This window comes from Drosophila nasuta, chromosome 2R (assembly GCF_023558535.2).
Source record: "Drosophila nasuta strain 15112-1781.00 chromosome 2R, ASM2355853v1, whole genome shotgun sequence".
In the NCBI taxonomy this organism is placed as follows: Eukaryota; Metazoa; Arthropoda; class Insecta; order Diptera; family Drosophilidae; genus Drosophila; species Drosophila nasuta.
The window spans coordinates 20,942,898-20,961,655 of NC_083456.1; the positions used below are offsets into that span (position 1 = coordinate 20,942,898).

Here is an 18,758-nt window from a genome sequence, read left to right on the forward strand (position 1 = left end):
AATAAATCGCACTAAAGTCAATAGAATGCAAATAAAATGAACTGAATTTAAGGGAAAATTACAAATTAGGAGGGCGTGCAAAAACAAACAACACCAAAAAAACTATAATATTAAATAACAGTTTAGTTCTCACTCGAGATAATTAGTTACAATTATATGTGGATGGCATGGAATTAAGACGAAACCAATTAATTAGCTTTGTGCATCGATAAAATATAAAGCAATAAATTAGATAATGCCAATTGCATTTGTAACAGTTGAAATTCTATTTCAATATTTAAATATTTTGTAATCTGCAATCCAAAAGAATGCCACAAAAAGAATGTCGAAAACAATTTGGATTTGCCAAGCGACATGATGTATCGTTCAAGATTATCCCAAATCAAATCAAATTGCAAAACGAAAAGAAAAAGAGATGGAAAAAAGAGAATTCTTTGCTACTTAACTCACCTCAATCAAATTTGGAATCGATGCCATCTCGCACTTACCTTCAGCATCAACATAATGACCCCAAAAAAGAAGACAGCGCTTTGCTATTAATAGGCGCCAACAAAGTATAGCGGTAAATTGTCAGTGTGTGACACACCGAAGCCTCTTCACTCCCCCTTTGCTCTCTTCTACTTCCCAAGTACGCCCACTTGGGCGTATGGCCAAAGTGAAAACCCGTTGTCGTTGTCGTTGTCGTTGTTGCTGTGTGCAGCTTGTTTCGTAGCAATTTTCTGCTATCTGTATTGGATTTTTTCTAGCCCAAGTAGTCGAGCATCTTTCTTGGCTCGCTCTAGACTAGGCAGCGTTTTCCTTTCTCCTCCCCCTCTGCTCTTCCACTCAACGCTTGTGTGTGTGTGTGTGTGTGTGTGTGTTTCTTTAGCGGCGTATGTCACCAAATGTCATTGACACGATTTGCTTTATGCTGCATTTCTTCTTCTACCATCACCACAAAGCAATGGGGCAGCCACAGCAACTACAACAACAACGACAACTACAACATGTGTAAGCATTATATAGCTGGCTATATCTGTGCCGACGTTTTACACGCCGTTTACTTTGTGCTTGGCCACCTCAGCGTTTTTATTTCTCAGTGTTTGGCTTTCGTGTGTTTTTTTTCTTCCCTCTGCTTCATTCCATTCAAAGATAGCAAAAGTGAGGGGGGGGGAGAGGAAAGGTGCGCAACAACATGCGAGTAGATTGTTATCAGTGTTGAGAAAAGTGCCGACACACGCAGCGACTCACACACATATACACACTCATACTAATGAGCAGCAAATGAAAGAGAAATGAGAAAACAAAATTTGTGGCTAAATTTGGCTAAAATTATTGGATCGCAATTGCGTAGCGTGAAAATGCACAGGTGCATTGGTAAATTAGCATTAAATAGCGACAAGAATGCCGTGAGAATGCAAAATGCAAATAACACATGCCAATCGATCAATCATCAGTCAAGTCAATCAGTCAGTGAGTCAGAGTCAGAGCCAGTCAGGCATTGAGTCATTTGGTCACTTCAAGCAAATTAAAACTAAATATTTGATTTGCATTTTACGAAAACTGTGTGCGTGTATGTGTATATGTGTGTGTGTATTTGCGGCCTGTGGCAATCGATTCATTCAACCATTTCGGCTTTACACTCTTTGTTGTTGATGCTGACCCCAGGCCGTGCGAAACAATTGCCGAAATGCACAATAATTGCATGTTCAAAGTTTACCATTTAAACATGACTGTAGTCACTTACCTACATGAATATTTCATGCATCGCAACAAATGCGAATGTCAAGCTTTAATATATTAAAACATTAAATATACATATATGCGAGTATCTGCCACAAAACCTCAAAGGAAGCTTAGAAATGTTTCCCACTTCCATTAAATATCCTTAGCTTAGCCATAAATATGTGCTTACTACATTTAAAAACAATTATGCCATTAATCATAGATGTAATTTGTAATTTTCAAGATGATTTAGAGTACATTGTTTGCTATAGTTTTCCATGCTTGTTATTGTTACAAGTTTCTACAAATTGCTGCAGCATTTAGTTAATAAAAATTAAGCATTTATTATACGCAGAGCTGCCAGCACATTTTTTCAATTTATTAAATTTCATTAATTATTCAAAATAAAAGTGGTTTGCATTGTCGATATTAATTGTATACTCTACAAAGAAGTGTGAGTAATTGAGTATACAGAGTTTTTTCCTACTGCTTCTGTGAATAATTTATAATCATCAAAAGAGTGGTGAAAAAATAAATTAATAAAAATGTCATTGCAAATATTAACTAAATCAAATTCAATCAAGACATAATCAAATTGTGATGTTAGTAGTTTTTTTATATTACCAAAGAGTATTTGCAGGTTTCGTTTTTTAATTATTTTTCTTCCCTTTTTTGTTGTTACAAGCGATATTTTTATAATTCAGGCTATTAAAAACGTTGCACGTCAAATTGATGACAAGGGCAATCGATTAAATTCGTTAACGAGACGTGTCAAATTGATTGACAGTCAATAAATGCTGATTATATGGAATGCCGAAACACACTTAACCCAGTTTTTACTACGTTATAAATGCCTAATGAGTTACTTCGTGAATGCAAACACTTTTTTCTTTACTATTACTTTTGAGAAATGGTAGAAAACACATTTAAATGTCGTACATTTGTAGAACAGTTAAAAAACCATTTGCTCCTAATCACCGACCCATTGCGAAACTGTCAAAGCCATCCGTTTTGTGGTTTACTAAGGAACATCTACTACGTATGCTTTGCTCTTTGTATTTTGTATTAGAGCTGCGCGCAGAGTTCTACAGACGGCAGACGGTAGAAGAAGCCTGCAGACAATCGTCGAACTCTCCACATAGGTACATAAGTTGTTCAGCATATACATATGCATACATATATGTATACATTTATGTAAGTGTGTGGGCAGACACACATATCATGGTCTGTGAAATGTTTTGCATGTTTACTCATGTATTTGCATTCCGTGTGACATAAATCACGCACATGACACAACAGAACACAGCACGATGCGAGCAAGCCCAAGGCACAAAAGAGAAATGCCGAACCCGTAGCAAGCGAAGGGGGAGTGAGGGAGGCAGGAATGGAAGCCACCTACTCACACAAAAGGGAAGGCAAGTGGCAGAGAAAAGAGGGACGCCCACGCAACTCGCTCCCATTTTCATTTCAGGGCAACAGTCGCAGCAAAAGCAGCAGCAGCAACGGAAATGTCGCGTTGCATTTTTCAATGAATGCGTTGATTATTCCACCAACCTTTAACCCCCACAGCCTCAGTGTGCCGCTGGCAGTCGTTCAACATTGCATTGCATTGCAGTCACCTTCAGCTCCAATAGCTGAGACAAAGCTTAAGAAATTAATTAAGCTGCCAACGGCGACAGCCTGTCAATTCAGAACTTCTCATTTAGCTTGTCGTGGAAGGCAATAGCTTGATAGAAAAGTTTGCTTAGCAGAAATAAGATGTAACCTAAATGCTGTGAGTGCAACTAAGTTATACGAATAGTAAATTACCTAAATGAACTCAGAAGTGCTATATTTTTCAAAGAATACAGAAAATATAATTTTTATCTTATCACATTTTGAAAAAGATACACGCAACTTTGATTTAAGTTATGCAACACTTCGAGAGCATTGAGAATTCGACTTGCAGCATGATTTCTCTCTGCATCATTGCCTTTAATTTTAACCTGAATCACTTTTCATTCCACCTCTGCTTCATTTTCATTTCGGGTGAGCTTGGAGTATATTAATCTTACATTTATAGTATACCATTTAATATCGTGAACGTTGCCGAAGATATTTCCATTCACCTGACACTGATTGATGTGAGAGAATGTAAATTGAATTCAACTACAGCTTTTGGCCGTAGTAAGTCGAGCTTAATGCGAATATTTTCCCATTAGCAGCCGTAATCAGCTTTATTGGCAATGCAAGCTCAAGCAATTACCTAGAGTGATGTTTTGAGGCTGTGACATCTAAGACCAGAGCTAATTTGAGCTTAGGACTTAGGCTTTCAACTGCAGCAAGGCATCAAATCATATGATGATGAACAATTTCATGGAGCTTTGCCTCTATTAACCAACTTACTTGGCTGCCTCTTCACTACCCTCCCCCGACTAGGCACTTCATCAGCTAATCCTGCCCGCTGGCACTTGCAATTTAATTACAGCCAAAGCTTAATTGAAGTAAGTACAACGGCATTAGGTGCAGGCCAACGGCAGTTACATTTGGCCGGCTTCATCTGCATTTCTCTGGTCCCCCCACCCCAACTCAACTCAATGATCTGCAGCAATGGCGAGTAAACAATGAGAGAGGGATAGACGCACCTCTCTGGGTTTGCCTCTGTAGGGTGAATCTAATCACAAAATCACGACCGCAACCCCAAGAGATCACGACCGAGCAAGAGACAGAGAGAGAAGGAAGAGAAACTGCACAGCCGCTAATTGAATTAGCGCCTCCAAATGTAACCCACTCACGAAATCGCTATTTGACTCCAACTTGTAACGGCTTGCGGCACTTATGTTAGCTCCCACCACGCAGCGCAGAGCAGCCGACAGTTCATGTAATTGGTTATAATGCGTGCATAAATCAAGGACAGACAGACAGAGAAGAGGCTGCTGAGAGTCTGCTACTGTAGTTACACTCTCATATAACGCATGCCGTGCAATGCTACATGTCACACTAGACAGCAAAGTTTAGTTATAAACAGTGATTTGCAAGGGTGACGTATACGTAATTTTGTTATTATATACAGACAATAAACGTTTCAGTTAATTGTTATATGTATTAAATAGATATTTACGACCATATATACCAAATTAATATACCGCATAAATACTAAATATATACCAAAGGCTATATTTTGTTTATTGATATAGTACCGCATTAAAAATATACCATAGAGTGCAAAATATACCAAAGGCTATATTTAGTTTATTGATATAGTACCACATTTAAAATATACCATAGAGTGCAAAATATACCAGATTGTCAACCATAGCAAACTAACTCCTGTATTAATACATACATTTCCTGGAGCCACAAAGTTATTACACCATTCTAAACAATGGGTAGCGGGTATAGAAATACTTTCTTTTACTATGCTAACGAGTATTACTTCTTTCCAAACAAACAAAAGTAGTTGTGCAACATTTCTCTAAGCACTTCCTTTGTCAGACAAATTTCAGTATATAAAAGTCTTAAATTTTTGTTGAACAGTTTGCATGAATCGTGGCAGCGAAATGCAAATTCAAATGCATGCAAATGCTTGCAACTGCTAATAATGGGCATTATCATTATGCTGATGAAGCGTGCGGTGGGGGAAGCCCGATAACTATTTCAGACAGACAAGGCAGCCCAGCTTTTGCTGGTTACACAGCGGAGTGTCGGGAAAGTGTCAGTCACTTGGGCTTGGGTTTAGGTTACAATCGCACACACACACACACACATATACACACAACCTCACACCCGCACACACACACACTGACATAGACGCACACTAAAGTAGAGGAAAATCGGTTCGCGGCAACGCTCTGTCATGCATTTCTCATGATGCGAAATTTTGTTCACTTGACATTTTGACATTTGGCAGCTGGCTGCAAATTAACGCAACATCAGCGCCAGCCAACGCTTCGAGGGGTGTAGAAAAGGTGGTGGGAGGGGGGTGAAAAGGAACCGCAGGGTTTTGTGGGTTGTGTTAAAAATGAAGTAATGCCATGTAGCTGTGTGCGCCAAAAAGAATGAATGACTTTTGTGCAAAGCAGCGAATTGCTAACTAACACACACTAATTCATCATGTTCGACAGTTGTTATTGTTGACAATTTGACATGCAACTGGGCGTGGCCGGAATGCAGCAGCAGCAACAGCAGCAGACAATGACAATCCATTTAGTCATGTGTTAAATTTTTGTGACGTTGTACGAACAAGAAAACTTAATTGAAAGATAGCTACACACTGCTTGTGCTTTATTGAGCTATCGAAAGTGAATGCTAAGCCAGCAATTTAAATGAATAAAATATGAATAAAGGATTCAAACAGACGGACACACCGACAGGACTAAGGTATTCACAGACACACACGCTCAGAAAATCAATTTCTTGTCTTCTCTTGGACATGGTTTACCAGTGTTTCAATTGATTGCACGAACAGCATGAGCACTTGATGAAATTGGAACGCAAAATGATTTACAGTTTATAGGGTAAAATCTAAAGCAAGTAACCACTATATATGTATGTATGTATATATGAAGGGAGGTGGGAATTGTCAGAACCAGACCTAAATCCACCATAAAGCCGAACATAACGATGCTGGCGAGAACAACAATAGATAATGCATGTGGCATATGGACAGCAGAGACAGGACAGGCTCTCACAAAGAGCCAACCCACAAGCCGCATGCAAACTGCTTGCCATATAACAAAAGACGGACCCCAGACGGGCCAGACTAACATGAAAGCCGAAAACAACAGCAGTATCTTCAAGATGAGCACGATTTATTGTTGCCACACAGAAGAAGCAACAACATGCCATACTCTATATCGAAGTCAAGCATATACTCTGTTTCCAGCTTTTTTCCATTAAAAGATGAAAAGCCGACCTGGAGAGAAGAAAAATCGAAACCGAAACAAAAACAAAAACAAAAAAACATGTGGCATACTTTTAGGAGCGAAGAGGATTAATTCATTACCAGCTAATCAGAAGTTGAAGCGCAAAGTCATTGAAAAAAGCGTCTTAAAATGTTTAGTATCAGCAAAGTGATAAGCTAAGAAAACGCAAAGCAAAGGCAAGTGTGATAATGAGCCAGGAAGTGATGCTGAGAACCCATCGTAACCTAATGTGCACTTATAGTTATCAACGCGATGGGAAATAATGCTGTGGCTCGTCAACCTTATCGTTTACTTGCTGAGCACTACACAGGAATGATAAAAGTTTGCCATTCATTTACGCAATCAACGTTGCAGCTGCTCGCATGAACAGTGTGCCACACTTGGGAAAGAAAACAGGCAAGGTCGAGTATGCTCGACTGTGAGATACCAGCTACCCATTTTAAATAAGAGGAAAACAGCACCGCGCTGCTAATATAATATAATATATACTATATATATATACTACTACATTTAAAATATGATATAAAGTGCAAGGAAATGTGTAGTCTAGACATCAGACTAATAGAATATACCAAAGGCTATATTTGGTATATTAGTATACTACTACTACTTTCAAAATGTGCCATAGATTATCATAGTATATAGTATAAACTTTATGGTCATCTGCCTGTTACATAAATTTCCTGTAGGCACACAGTTATAATACTCTTCTGCCCTATGAGTAACGGGTAAAAATATAAAGAAGGAAGTCCCGAAAACGTAGTTGTCGTTAATATCCGTGATGTGTCTAGCTGCCAACGTTGAGTTGTGCCCCACACAAAAAGAAGTGAATCTCACTGGAGGACAAAGCTTCACTTGAACTTGACTTGCATCTCTCTAAATCTTTTTGTGCGAAACGTTGAGTGCATGTCAACTTTATACACATTTCATGCACTCATAAATTGGTTAGCCAGCAAGATGGAGAAAGTGAGAGAGAGAGAGAAAGAGAGAGATAGAGCGCTGCAAACGACAAATGGCCAATGCACAAACAAACCGCAAAAGCACAACGAATACTCTCGGCCAGTCGACGTGACGTATACGCAATGTGCCAGCCAACAGCACTTTGGCTAAGCACTTAATTTAAAGACGCCTTCATAAACAGGATGCAAACATGTTGCAGGCAGAACTAATAGCAGCCGCACACCCCGCTGCCCTTGCTGCTGTGCTCGCATTTCAATTAAGCTGCAGCTTTTCGTAAAATTTTCAGACAATTAGTTCCGACCATGAATTATGACTTGGCTTTTATAAGTAAATCATGGTCAGTGCAGGTCATAAAATAATTTAAAATAATAGCACTAAAGCAACCAGAACCAAAAATGAAAATGCTAACAAAAAAACATGTTGAAAATAAAGAGCAAGCAGAGAGGAGCTGCTGTGTGTGTGTGTGTGTGTGTGTGTGTGTGTATGTAGTTAACTATTATGGCTATGCCCAGGGCTAGCTTATGCTATGAAACTTTTGTGCTTCATTTCCGTTTCCGGCTGCACACACACACACATAGACTTTGGCACACATGCAGCTTGGCAGCTTGGCAGCTTGGCAGCTTGGCAGACTGGCGGCAAGTCAAAGGCTAAGAAGCAGCAGACATCGAATAGATGGCAAAATGAAAGCATATGCATAATGGCAAACGTGCCGAAAGTCAAAACTTTATGTCCAAAGACAATGGCAGCAACAAGAGTAAGAGATGGGCGGCAGCTGTGCAGCTGCTGCTTCTGCTCCTGCTGCTGTGGGCGTGGCAAACTGCAGCTCGTTTGTTTTGACTTTCAATTGGAGAGCTGTTGCTTCTGGCTGCCTGTCTGACTGCCTGGCTGCCTGCTTGCCTCCTGGCTCCTTGCCCGCCTGCTTCCTGTATCCTTACTTCTAGTTGCCTGCCGCCTGCTGTTAGCTGCCTTCTGCCTTGTGCTGTCTGGCTGGCTGGCTGGGCTGGCAGCTCCTTGCTCAACTTTGGCCATTTGTTTTGTGCCTTTTTCGAAATATAATAAAGACAGCACTGGGCACATAATGCATTTTGCTTGTTTACATAAATATTTGCACAGTATGAAAAGGACGATAGGATGCTCGCCCACTACGAAACACAATTTCAACCATTTTGTTTTGTTTTCTTTCTTTCCCTATCCCTATTCTTTTTTTATTTTGTTGTCCTGTCCGTGATGGTCACATGTTTCCACTCTCCTATTTATAAGTTTCCTATAAGTGCAGCAACATTAACCAAAAGGCGCATACATTGTGTGTGTGTGTGTGTGTGAGTGTGTGGCATGTTTGTTATTTTGTTATTTTCCATATTGTTCGCCGCTCAACAAGCTCAGTTTGCACATCTCGAATGCTTACCACAGTTTGTATATCTTTTGCGTTTATTGCTCTCGGTCTCCTTTTGCTGTTGCTGCTTATCAATTGCAAGTGTCTTCTATTCTTTTATTTTCTGTATTTTGTATTTCTATTGCTATTTCGGTGTGCAGTTGTGTTACATTGTTGTCTGGCCAAGATAAGTCCAAGTCAAGTTGTTGCCATCTGCAGCAGCATATTATTTGTTTGCCCTCAAGAACCCTTGAGCTGAGTGGGACTTTTAACTGGGCAAATGTTGCTGGCCTTCGGATCTTAGGTCAGTTTTTGGATATTTATCGCAATTCTGTTTATTTTTTATGGAACTTTTTTATGTGACAGCAGCAGCAGCAACAGCAACAGCAGCAACAGCAACAGCAACAACAATAACTATAAGCCTTAAATGGGAAAAGTTTCATTTGCCTTGATTAGTTGAAGTGGGGTAGAAGTGAAGGCGGAGGGTGTCAGGCAGAAAGACAGCTCCCCCAGAGAAAAAGACAGATGATAGCTTGTGTAGAAATGTGGACAAGTATAAATAGCAGCCTCAATGTCAAACTGAAAGTTGTTTGAAATAAATTAGAAATGCAAATATCTTGAGGACATTAATTGTATAAAACTTTTAAATAATTTATGGATTGCAGACAGAAATCAACTCAGAAGTGACAACTGAGAAGATGAAACTAAATTGCATTGCAAAAATAAACAAAACTCGTCTACATTAAACAACTTTTTAATGTAAATGTAATTTACATTAGAGCAGTTTTAACTAACATTCTTTTCATTATTTCTCATTACAGCAAACTTTTTGACTGCAAAGACAATTCAAGGAACGAAAAGAGCTCCATCAACACAACGTTTACTTAAGGTAAGACAGCAAAAAAAAAGTATCCATTCATATATGAATTTGTCGAACCAGTTAATTAATTACTCAAACAAGTCTGTCAGGAAAAGGAAAATATTCAATTTTATTTAATATCTGTCTGTGAATCAGGCCCACTGTCAATTACGCAGTCCCTTGGGGCTTAAGCAATCATGACAGCGCCATGCAGCACTTACGTTTCGCTAGAGAACTGAAAAGCACAGATAAATAAAAGATGGAAAAAGATGCAGCTCAAAGTCAGTTGCACTGTTTGGTTTCCACATCCGCAGTTCCAATTACGTTTTGTGGTCGCGAAGTGTTCACTGACTGCCTGTGTGTATGTGTGTATGTGAGGGAATCTGCTCATTACTTCAATCTGGCTTACAGGCATCCTTCGCAGCCATCTGACACAGCCTTCACCCACATTGCACACAGATAAAGCCATGTCAGAGTCTCAATGATTTAATTACGCAAACATTTGGCTGGAACTGAGCAGATGGAAGAGACTGAGACGGAGTCAGAGACAGTTACCAGCGAGTTGGGAATATGTCATAACAAACATAAAATTGCAAGTTGTAGCACTTGAGTGGAAAGTTGCTCATACGCCGCGTTGCCAGCCTGCTGGCTGTAAGGCGCATTCTCGGCAGCTCTGTTTGTCTATCTGTCTGTCTTGAGCCAAGTGCCTCAGTGAATACATACATCTCTCTCTCTCTCTCTCTCTCTCTCTCGCCTTTTGCAGTAACTTTAATCCCCTCTGCGACCCTTCATCAGTTGCCGTCTTGAGCGAAAAATGCAATTCAAGCAATTTTCAATTTTCGTTGTAGCTACTGCTGCTGCCGTCGCGACCAGCTCAAGGCACAAGTTGTGCATAGTTCTCGACCCCATAGTGCTCTCTCCACCTCCCCTTCCCTCCACCTCGCTCCGCTCAACTGTTGTCCGTCCCAGGCTGCTGCTTTACATCAAATTGAAAAAGCAAACTTGTCGCGCTAAAAATTTTTATCATTCCGCAGGTCTACTGCCAATTTTTTGCTTACAATCCCTTCCGCCTCCACTTCCACCTCCACCGCGCGCCCTTAGGCAAATTGCAGTTGGCGTTAGCTCTCTTGTGACCTGACTGGCATAGCATTTACATCCCTTTCTCCCCGCCCCTTTCCCAAGGCGGTACTTTTATGGCTTAAGCAGCGCTTTGCAATGCGTTAAAATCGTGCGAAAACTTTTTGCCCAAGATTTTATATACATATATATTAATTTTCTCTCTCTCTCACACTTTCTTTTTATTTTTTGTGTGCGCTCAAAAGTTGCTTGTTAGCCTCCGCTCAGCTTCTCGTCCCTTCTTCTCCTATAGTTGCCCTTGTGTGCTTACAACTTTCGCTGCTAAGCTTAAAATTAAGGCATTAATGTTGGTTTTTATGGATTTCTCTGAATTGGTTTCTCTTTCCTTTGGCACTACTCGCAGCAGCAGCAGTCTTTGAGCTTGACAGTTAGTTAGGGAGCGGTTGGTGGCAGTATTTAAAGTCCAGCAAACAGTTGCCAATGAGCTTGCTGAGTGTTGCAAGTGCATTCAAATAACAGTAAACTTAATGTTAATCCTCTTTCTCTCTCTCTATCTATCGCACTTGCGTTCTTTTGCTCTCTTTCACTTCAATTGCGGGCTTTTGTGCTTAAAGTTGGCAACTCTTTGTTAAACGGAATGAAAACAATTTCAAATGGGGATAAGTATAAATATATTTTCGAATAAATTGTGCTCAATGAAATGCAATTTATGATATCACCAAACATTTAGAAGCTTTAAATCGTCAAATGAAGAAAAAGCAAAACTTTATTTTAAAAGGAAATCTCAATTATTTTTAAGCAATGCTTTCCTCATTAAATGGCAGCATCCACTTTCGGTAAAAGCAAAGAGCATTTTGCATTATGGACCACAAAATTGATGCTGAGAAATGACAAAAAAAAAAAGAAGAACAACAAATGGAAAAGGCGCAAACTTTTCGCAATGCATAAACACACCTTCCTCCCCCTAGCTACCTACCTACGTCATGATTTTGGTCTGTCCGAAGCCTTCACACTCTTTTGAGCCCCAGAACACTTGTGAAACAAAAGCAATTTACAATGAGAGACCTCGACTGTACCCTCCTCCTTCTCTTCCTCCCTGGAAATCCAATGCACGATTGCAATGCCAACGCATAGAAAGAAAAAAAAGAGAGAGAAAAAGAAAACAAACAGCAATAACAACAACAATAACAAAAGTAATACAAATGACTGCAAGTTGTAGAAGCAAAAAGCATAGAAACAAACAAAAGTAAAAACAAAAGCAAATGCGCACACAAAGCCCATAAAGAAATGAAAAAGATTTTCCAAAGTCGTTTGGCGAGCAAAACGAACAAAAAAGCAACGAGATGCCGAATGCCGTGTGACGAGTGTCAAAGCAACGATAAAAGCGAGAAAGGAAGTAAGAAATTGCGTTTATGGCTTCAGAACGAAAGCCAAGATTAATCAGAGAAAAATCGAGAGCAAATACAAAGTCATCTAAGAGACTTCATTTGCTATAAAGTAATTACTTCGATTTGCCCTCGATTATATGAGGTCATATGCCTAGATAAGTTGACTGACCCATGTACCAAACAAAAAAAAAAAATAACTAAATTTTAGTTGGAGTGCAATGGACTCTTGGCATCCTTGGAGGCCAATCAATCTTCTGGCCGAATCCAACAGCCAAACTGGCAAACTAATCCAACTGCGTGAGCCTGAGCCCCTAACCATGTCCACATCCATGTCGATGTCCACATTCGAGTTTACTTTATGCTCGCTGCTCTAGTACTTCATCTTCATTCATCTCGCCAATTGCTCGGGCATTGCCTCTTTTTTTTATTTCAATGACCTGTAATTGGAAATTGGAAAAACGGGTTAATGGAGCACTAGAATTTTTTGTTTATTAAAAATACTTTCTATAAAAACTTTAATAATTTCAACAGCCATTCTTTAGAGCAAAGTTGATATTTTTAAAGCACTAGAATTTTGTGGTTATTAAAAATACTTTGTGTAAAAACTTTAATAATTTCAATATTCATCCCTCAGATCATAGTTGATATCTTTAATTCCTTAGCAGGAAATCTTGCAGTCCTGCATACCCTGCTGCACACTTGTGTTCACTCCGTCGATGTGTGTGTTTCGGCTATGGCGACAATTGCAAATATTTTGCAATTTTCCTATTTCTGCTCGCCGGCCATTTTTCTCTTGCCACTCTTTCTTTGTGCTTCTTCGGTTGGTTTTCATTTTTGGCTTTCGCTTTGCATTTCAGATTGAATGGGGAGGAAAATGGATGGGGTTGGCTTCCCTGTTGCTTGTTTGTTTCCTCTGACAAGGACATGCAAGCGCCTGAGGACAAGTCATGCTTCAGTTCCGCCTCTTGCAGCACCGAAAATATGTTGCAGCTGACTATACTTCCGCAGATTCTCGCAGCTCTTCCCCTTCTACACCCCCTTTCACTTCCTTACCTTCTTTTGCCTGCTAGCGGCATCGCTGGGCCGCCAACAATGAAGATTGATCACAGTTGGCGCAAGTTGAGCGCCGTTTTTACAGCCTCGACTGCAATTTTTATTTGTGCCACTTTCCGGCGACCTTCTGCTGGCCGTTTTACACTGCTGCCGCCACTTCCCACACCATTGCACATTGCCTGTCATTTAATATGAAAAATTGCGCCAAATATTTGCGAAGCGTGGAGCGCGCAAAAGTGGCGCCTGCTCTAATTGCAAGAATTTGTCAGTATTGTTAAGAGGGTTAAATATTAATAGTGCTTCCGACGACTGCCAAGCAAGAAGGCGAAATAGTTTACACTTGGCTCCATAAATAATGCTAGTTAGGCGAGTGAAAAGAACTAAGAAGGATAAGCATTTCTCGCACTTTAATTAAATTTAAAAAATAATGTATATATTTTGTACGAGAAATAATATTATTTTACTCAAATTGCTGCAAAGTCAACAATTTAATGTTTGCTTTGTCAACAGCTTGCCATATTACGTATACGCAATGTGTAGCAAACGCACACTCATAAAAGGCGCAACAATAATGTGCAACGGCTGCTAGCAAACATTTTTCCAGCTACTAAAGCAACAACAACAACAGCAACAACAGCAAACAAAGCACAACAATAAAGACAAGAGCGTGCACGTTGGCCACTTTGTTTGTGTGCTTCGAGCCTGACCAAATTGCCGTGTCGTCGCGGTTGTCATTCTGTTCTGTATCTGCACGCTGGGTACCAAAAACCCTAAACGAGTGGCCAACCAACTGTTGCGTCCATTGCGAGCGACCATTGACTAACCGACTGCCACACTGACCCCGTCTGCCATCCGGCATCTACTTGTTCGTCTGCTACTGCTGCTGCTGCTGCTTTAACCTTAAGTGCCGTTGGCATAGTTTTAGCAACTGTCAGACGACGACGGTCCCAAGGCGTCTGCTAGTATTTATAGCCATCTCACTTCGCCCACATTTTGCTATCTTATTGCAGTGCCGCTCAAAGGTATACTTTAGCTTCGTCGTTACCCTTTCGCAATGCCTAAAGGGTATGTTGCATTCATCATCAAGCTGAGATAGGCTATAGATATTCCGACTAATTTATGTTCATGTTTGTTTATAGATTTATAGAGTTGAGGTTACTTTTCAATTTTTCATTTCAATATATTTTAAAGCTGGCTTAATTTACGTTCATGTTTGTTTAAAGATTTAATGAGTTGAAAATGCTTTTCAATTTATATTTTATAGCTTAGTTCTTGTTTGTTTATAGATTCACAGAGTTGAGGCTACTTTTCAATTTGCTAATTTAATATTTTTAAAGCAAACGTTTCTGCAACTCATTTTTTAGAGTATTTCATGGTGTTTATCCTTCAGATTCGCCAGCTTCCTTCTTAGGAACCACTTGTCAACTGTTGACGCGCCTTTGTTGCTGCTGCTTCCACTTCTTGCTCTACTTCTAGCCATGTTTGTTGACGTTGTTGTTGACTTTGCCGTGCCCACCCTCGTTGCATCCCCGCTTCCCCATTTGGGGTCTCACGGGTGCTGTCCATTTATCTGTTGGACAAAGAGCAAAAGCACACTGCAGACGTCTAAAAGCTAACAGCTAACAGTAAAAAAGAGCCTTGGACGAGCTACTCTACTTGGGCTTGGGCACCAAAGACGGGTCCGCAGAAGGCGGGGCATGCATGACTATCCAATTATCATACGCCCCGTGGTAGAGACTCTCTAATTGGAAACAAACAGCTGAGAGTCAAAAGCCGAAAGCATAAAAACATTTGGCAGATTTACATTTCTCAAACAAACGCCCGAGTTTTGTACATTTCATATTATTTTTTCGTTTTTTTTTCTCTCTTCGCTTTATTCCTTTTGCGTCGTTGTTTTTGTTTTATCAGCGCATCGAGCTTAAAAGCAAACTCAGCAGCAGCAGCAGGAGCAGCAGCAGAGCCAGCTGGAAGTGGAGCTCGAGCTGCTGCACAAAATTTCAAATGCAAAATATGCCAAGTGAGTGTAAAAAACGAAAACCAAAAAAACAAAAGAAAAAAACCTCTGATCCCTTGTAGTTGCACGCTTTTTACTCGAGCTGGCATTTATTAAAAAATTCATTCATTCAGAGTTTTTATAGCGGGCAAATTGACGCCCAAGCTTGGGCAGCCGAAACACAAAAACCCATTTCCTGTCAACGATGAAATCGAAAATATTGTATTTGAGTGCCGACTCCTCCAGCGTAGCACACACAAAACCGAAAAAAAGAAACAAGAAAAGAATAAAAAAAAAGGAAAAACGCCAAAACAGTTTATACATTTCGAGTGGTTTTTTTAGGCAAGGAAAAAAAACGGAAAAATAGAAAAAAGCGGAGAGAGTGCAAAGTTTCCATTAGAAGCCACAACAGATGTGAAACTGTTTAGAGGGTCGATTGAAGGTTTTACAAGTTTAGACACCGTTTGGCCTTCTGCTCCACTCGAGTTGAAAGTGTTGCGAATTGAATGGGAGCAAAATACAGCTTAAAGCGTTATTTGTTATTCGCTAACAAGCAACAAAACGGAAAATAACATAATGAAGGTCGACGTCTGGCTGTTGAATGCACACATAAATCAATATTTGCAAAATGTTTTGTGTATTTAGTTTATTGCTCTCTGCGGCAGTTATATTTAAGCATATTTTGACTACATTTCAATGAGCATTAATTAAAACTGTTTTAATTGCCAGAGGCAAAAGTAATTAGCTTGATTTGGCAGGCACAGGGACTAAATCAATCTCGTTTTTCCCATTTATTATGTGGAAAGCTTTCGCCCATCAAACTCAATCGAAATAGTTTTTTATTTAATGGAAGCTTTGTTCGCTTGCCGAAACTTGCAAAAGTTTTCAGCTTTTCAATTTGAATTGCGAGGCAATTCCCCTTAGTGCAGAAAGGACGTCTAAAAATATGCAAACGAAAAGCATTGCTGCCCTAAAACAACAACAACAACAAGAACCACAATAATAGAGCAGCAAAAACAAATATGTAATACAATATTCAGAGAGCTAAATGCTGTGTTTGCTTCACAAAAAACCAAAAGCGAATTCATGGCGCGAGTTTTTAATTCAACGCGCGGTCGCTTTTAATGCAATTTGTAAGTGTCGCCAGAGCGCGTTTGCCGCGTTTCAGGCATAAATTTTCCAAAACAAAAACGCGTGAGATGAAAAGTGATAGAGCGAGAGAGCGAGAGAGAGGGAAACAGTTGTCGGGTGCTGGGTGCAAGCGAGATGGCCGCAAGGCAACTGCATGTTGCTCTGTTTTGTTTCGATCTGCGAAAACGCTGTTTGGTCAGGCCAAGCAATTTGAAATTGTCGCCCACAACTGTTCCACCACATGCCCTTTTTCCCCCTCTCCCCTGACGTCGAGCATCGAATTTTTGACAACAATCGTGGAGTCTGGGAAAACGCGTCATGGATCAGAGCTGACAGCTGTCTGCCGGCTTCAGCTATAAATGCTGTTCAAAAACGGATTGCGAATGGCTGTCGTTTTTTCCTTTTTTGTTTTTTGGTTTTTGTGCTTTTCCCTGTTGCAACACGTGCAACAGACACACACATACACAGGAATGTTACTACGTGTTTTTTGGGGTGCGGACATCAGAGTATTGCCAGTTGGTTGCTTGTTTGGCGTGAGATCCGTTTGTTGCGCTTTATTCCAATTACCAATTTGAATTCGATTTACGCTTTAAAAGCGTGAGGCGTCGTTTCATTGCATTCAAGCCAGGTGGGCCAAATCGACCAACTGAGAGCCCAACTGGCTTCCACTTGCTAAATGATTGGCAGGCAAGGGACATCGAGAATCAGGTGCAGATTGCTCTTCTACACATTTTAAAGTGTATTGCCATTGCATGCTCGGCATTTTCGAAACAGAGAGACAGAGAAAGAAGGAGAGAGCGAAGAACTAAACGACATTTTTATGGCTCAATACGGTTGCACGTACACAATTGCATGATTGGACTTTTTGGATATATCCATATGGCAGCACTTGATTCTCGTATTGTATTGTCAAAGTTTATGGCCAACAAGTCTGCTGCATAGCAGACTGTTTTCCTATGCCAGCCAGAGATTCACATATAATCCTTATGGCCAACCAAATCATACTTGCAGCATGCAAAAGATGCACTTTTTATATTGTGTGCACCAAATTTTTAGTGGCACGTCATAAAGTGGAAACTTGGCTTGCTTTTCCTTTTGCTTCACGAAGCCACAAGCCACACACAGACAAATGGAGAGACTGACAGATAGACAGAAGAACACACACAGGACGTCAGATAATTTTTCACAACTTCCGTTGTGCGACTTGCGTGCGAGAAACTTGGCAGACCAAAAAAAAAAAAGAAAGAAAGATAGAAACGGGAATGAAAAGCACGCCCAGAAGAGCAGCACTTGGTAGCAAGTGGCAGCTAGCAGCTCCCAGTTACTTTTACTCCGCCATTCAAGTGCAATTAGCAGACTGCTAATTAGTCTAAACGGACGTTGGCCGGACCGCGCCTTCAACAACGTGAGGCAGAACTTAACACTGGACTCGGACTCGCAACTCAAACTGAGACTCGCACTCGGACTCTAGACACACCGGCGCGTTGCCACGATGCCACGATGCCATGATGCCGCACTTCTGTGCGCGCTGTCTCGTAATTTTTGCTTCACGCGGAGCAGTCATAATGAAATTATGAAGCCAACGTGCGCCAATTTGGTATTGTATGCGACCACTACCGCGGGCCATGAACGTGCCGCAGACATGCCCCGTGGCTGTTTGCTGTTTGCAGGCACTACAGTGGCAGACGTGAGCATGGGCAAGGACATGGCTCTGGACGTGTCCCCAGTGCCGCACACTGCTACTGCGCAACTTTACTAATTGAGTTTGGAGCAGGCTCGCAGTCGCACTTAATTGCATATCAAAAGAGCTGTCCTTATTGCATTTATTTTGGCACGGCCAACCAAAATGTTTCATATGCCCAATAACTTCATTGAGCGCAACAAGATGAAGGCAAGGCCACAAAAGAATAAAAAGAACACTTCACACTTACGCATGCGCCACCCGCAAAAAAAGAAAAGACCACAAACACGCACACAATGCAAACTCTTAGAGGAGAGTATGAAGTGTAGAGGCCACAGCCGCATAATTTATGGTTAGCCAACAACAGTTAGTTGCCACTTAGCCACTTTTGTACTGCGGCAGCTACTTTCAGTCCATTCTCTTCGCACTCGTTATTCCATTTTTCTTCTTTGGAGGAGGTGGGGTGGAGGGCCAAAAAGCTTTTAAACTTTTTTGCTTAATGACTGCAGTGCCAAGACATTAAACGCTTGTTGCCCGCATTAGCATTTCCCTATTCCAACTATTTCCGTAATGCAGTTGGCAACGCGATTGCCGCAGTTGCCAAAACGGATTTTCTCAGCTTCAGTGGCAAACAAA

The 18,758-nt window shown here is 40.6% G+C and overlaps 1 protein-coding gene across 1 annotated transcript in view; it reads left to right on the forward strand.

The window, feature by feature from the left end:
• Positions 1-18,758, forward strand: part of LOC132784272 (trophoblast glycoprotein) — a 43,372-nt gene that overhangs the window by 19,172 nt on the left and 5,442 nt on the right. The window contains exon 2 of the mRNA XM_060789786.1: positions 9,762-9,829. The gene's annotated coding sequence lies outside the window, so the exon portion shown is untranslated. The remainder of the gene's footprint in view (positions 1-9,761; positions 9,830-18,758) is intronic.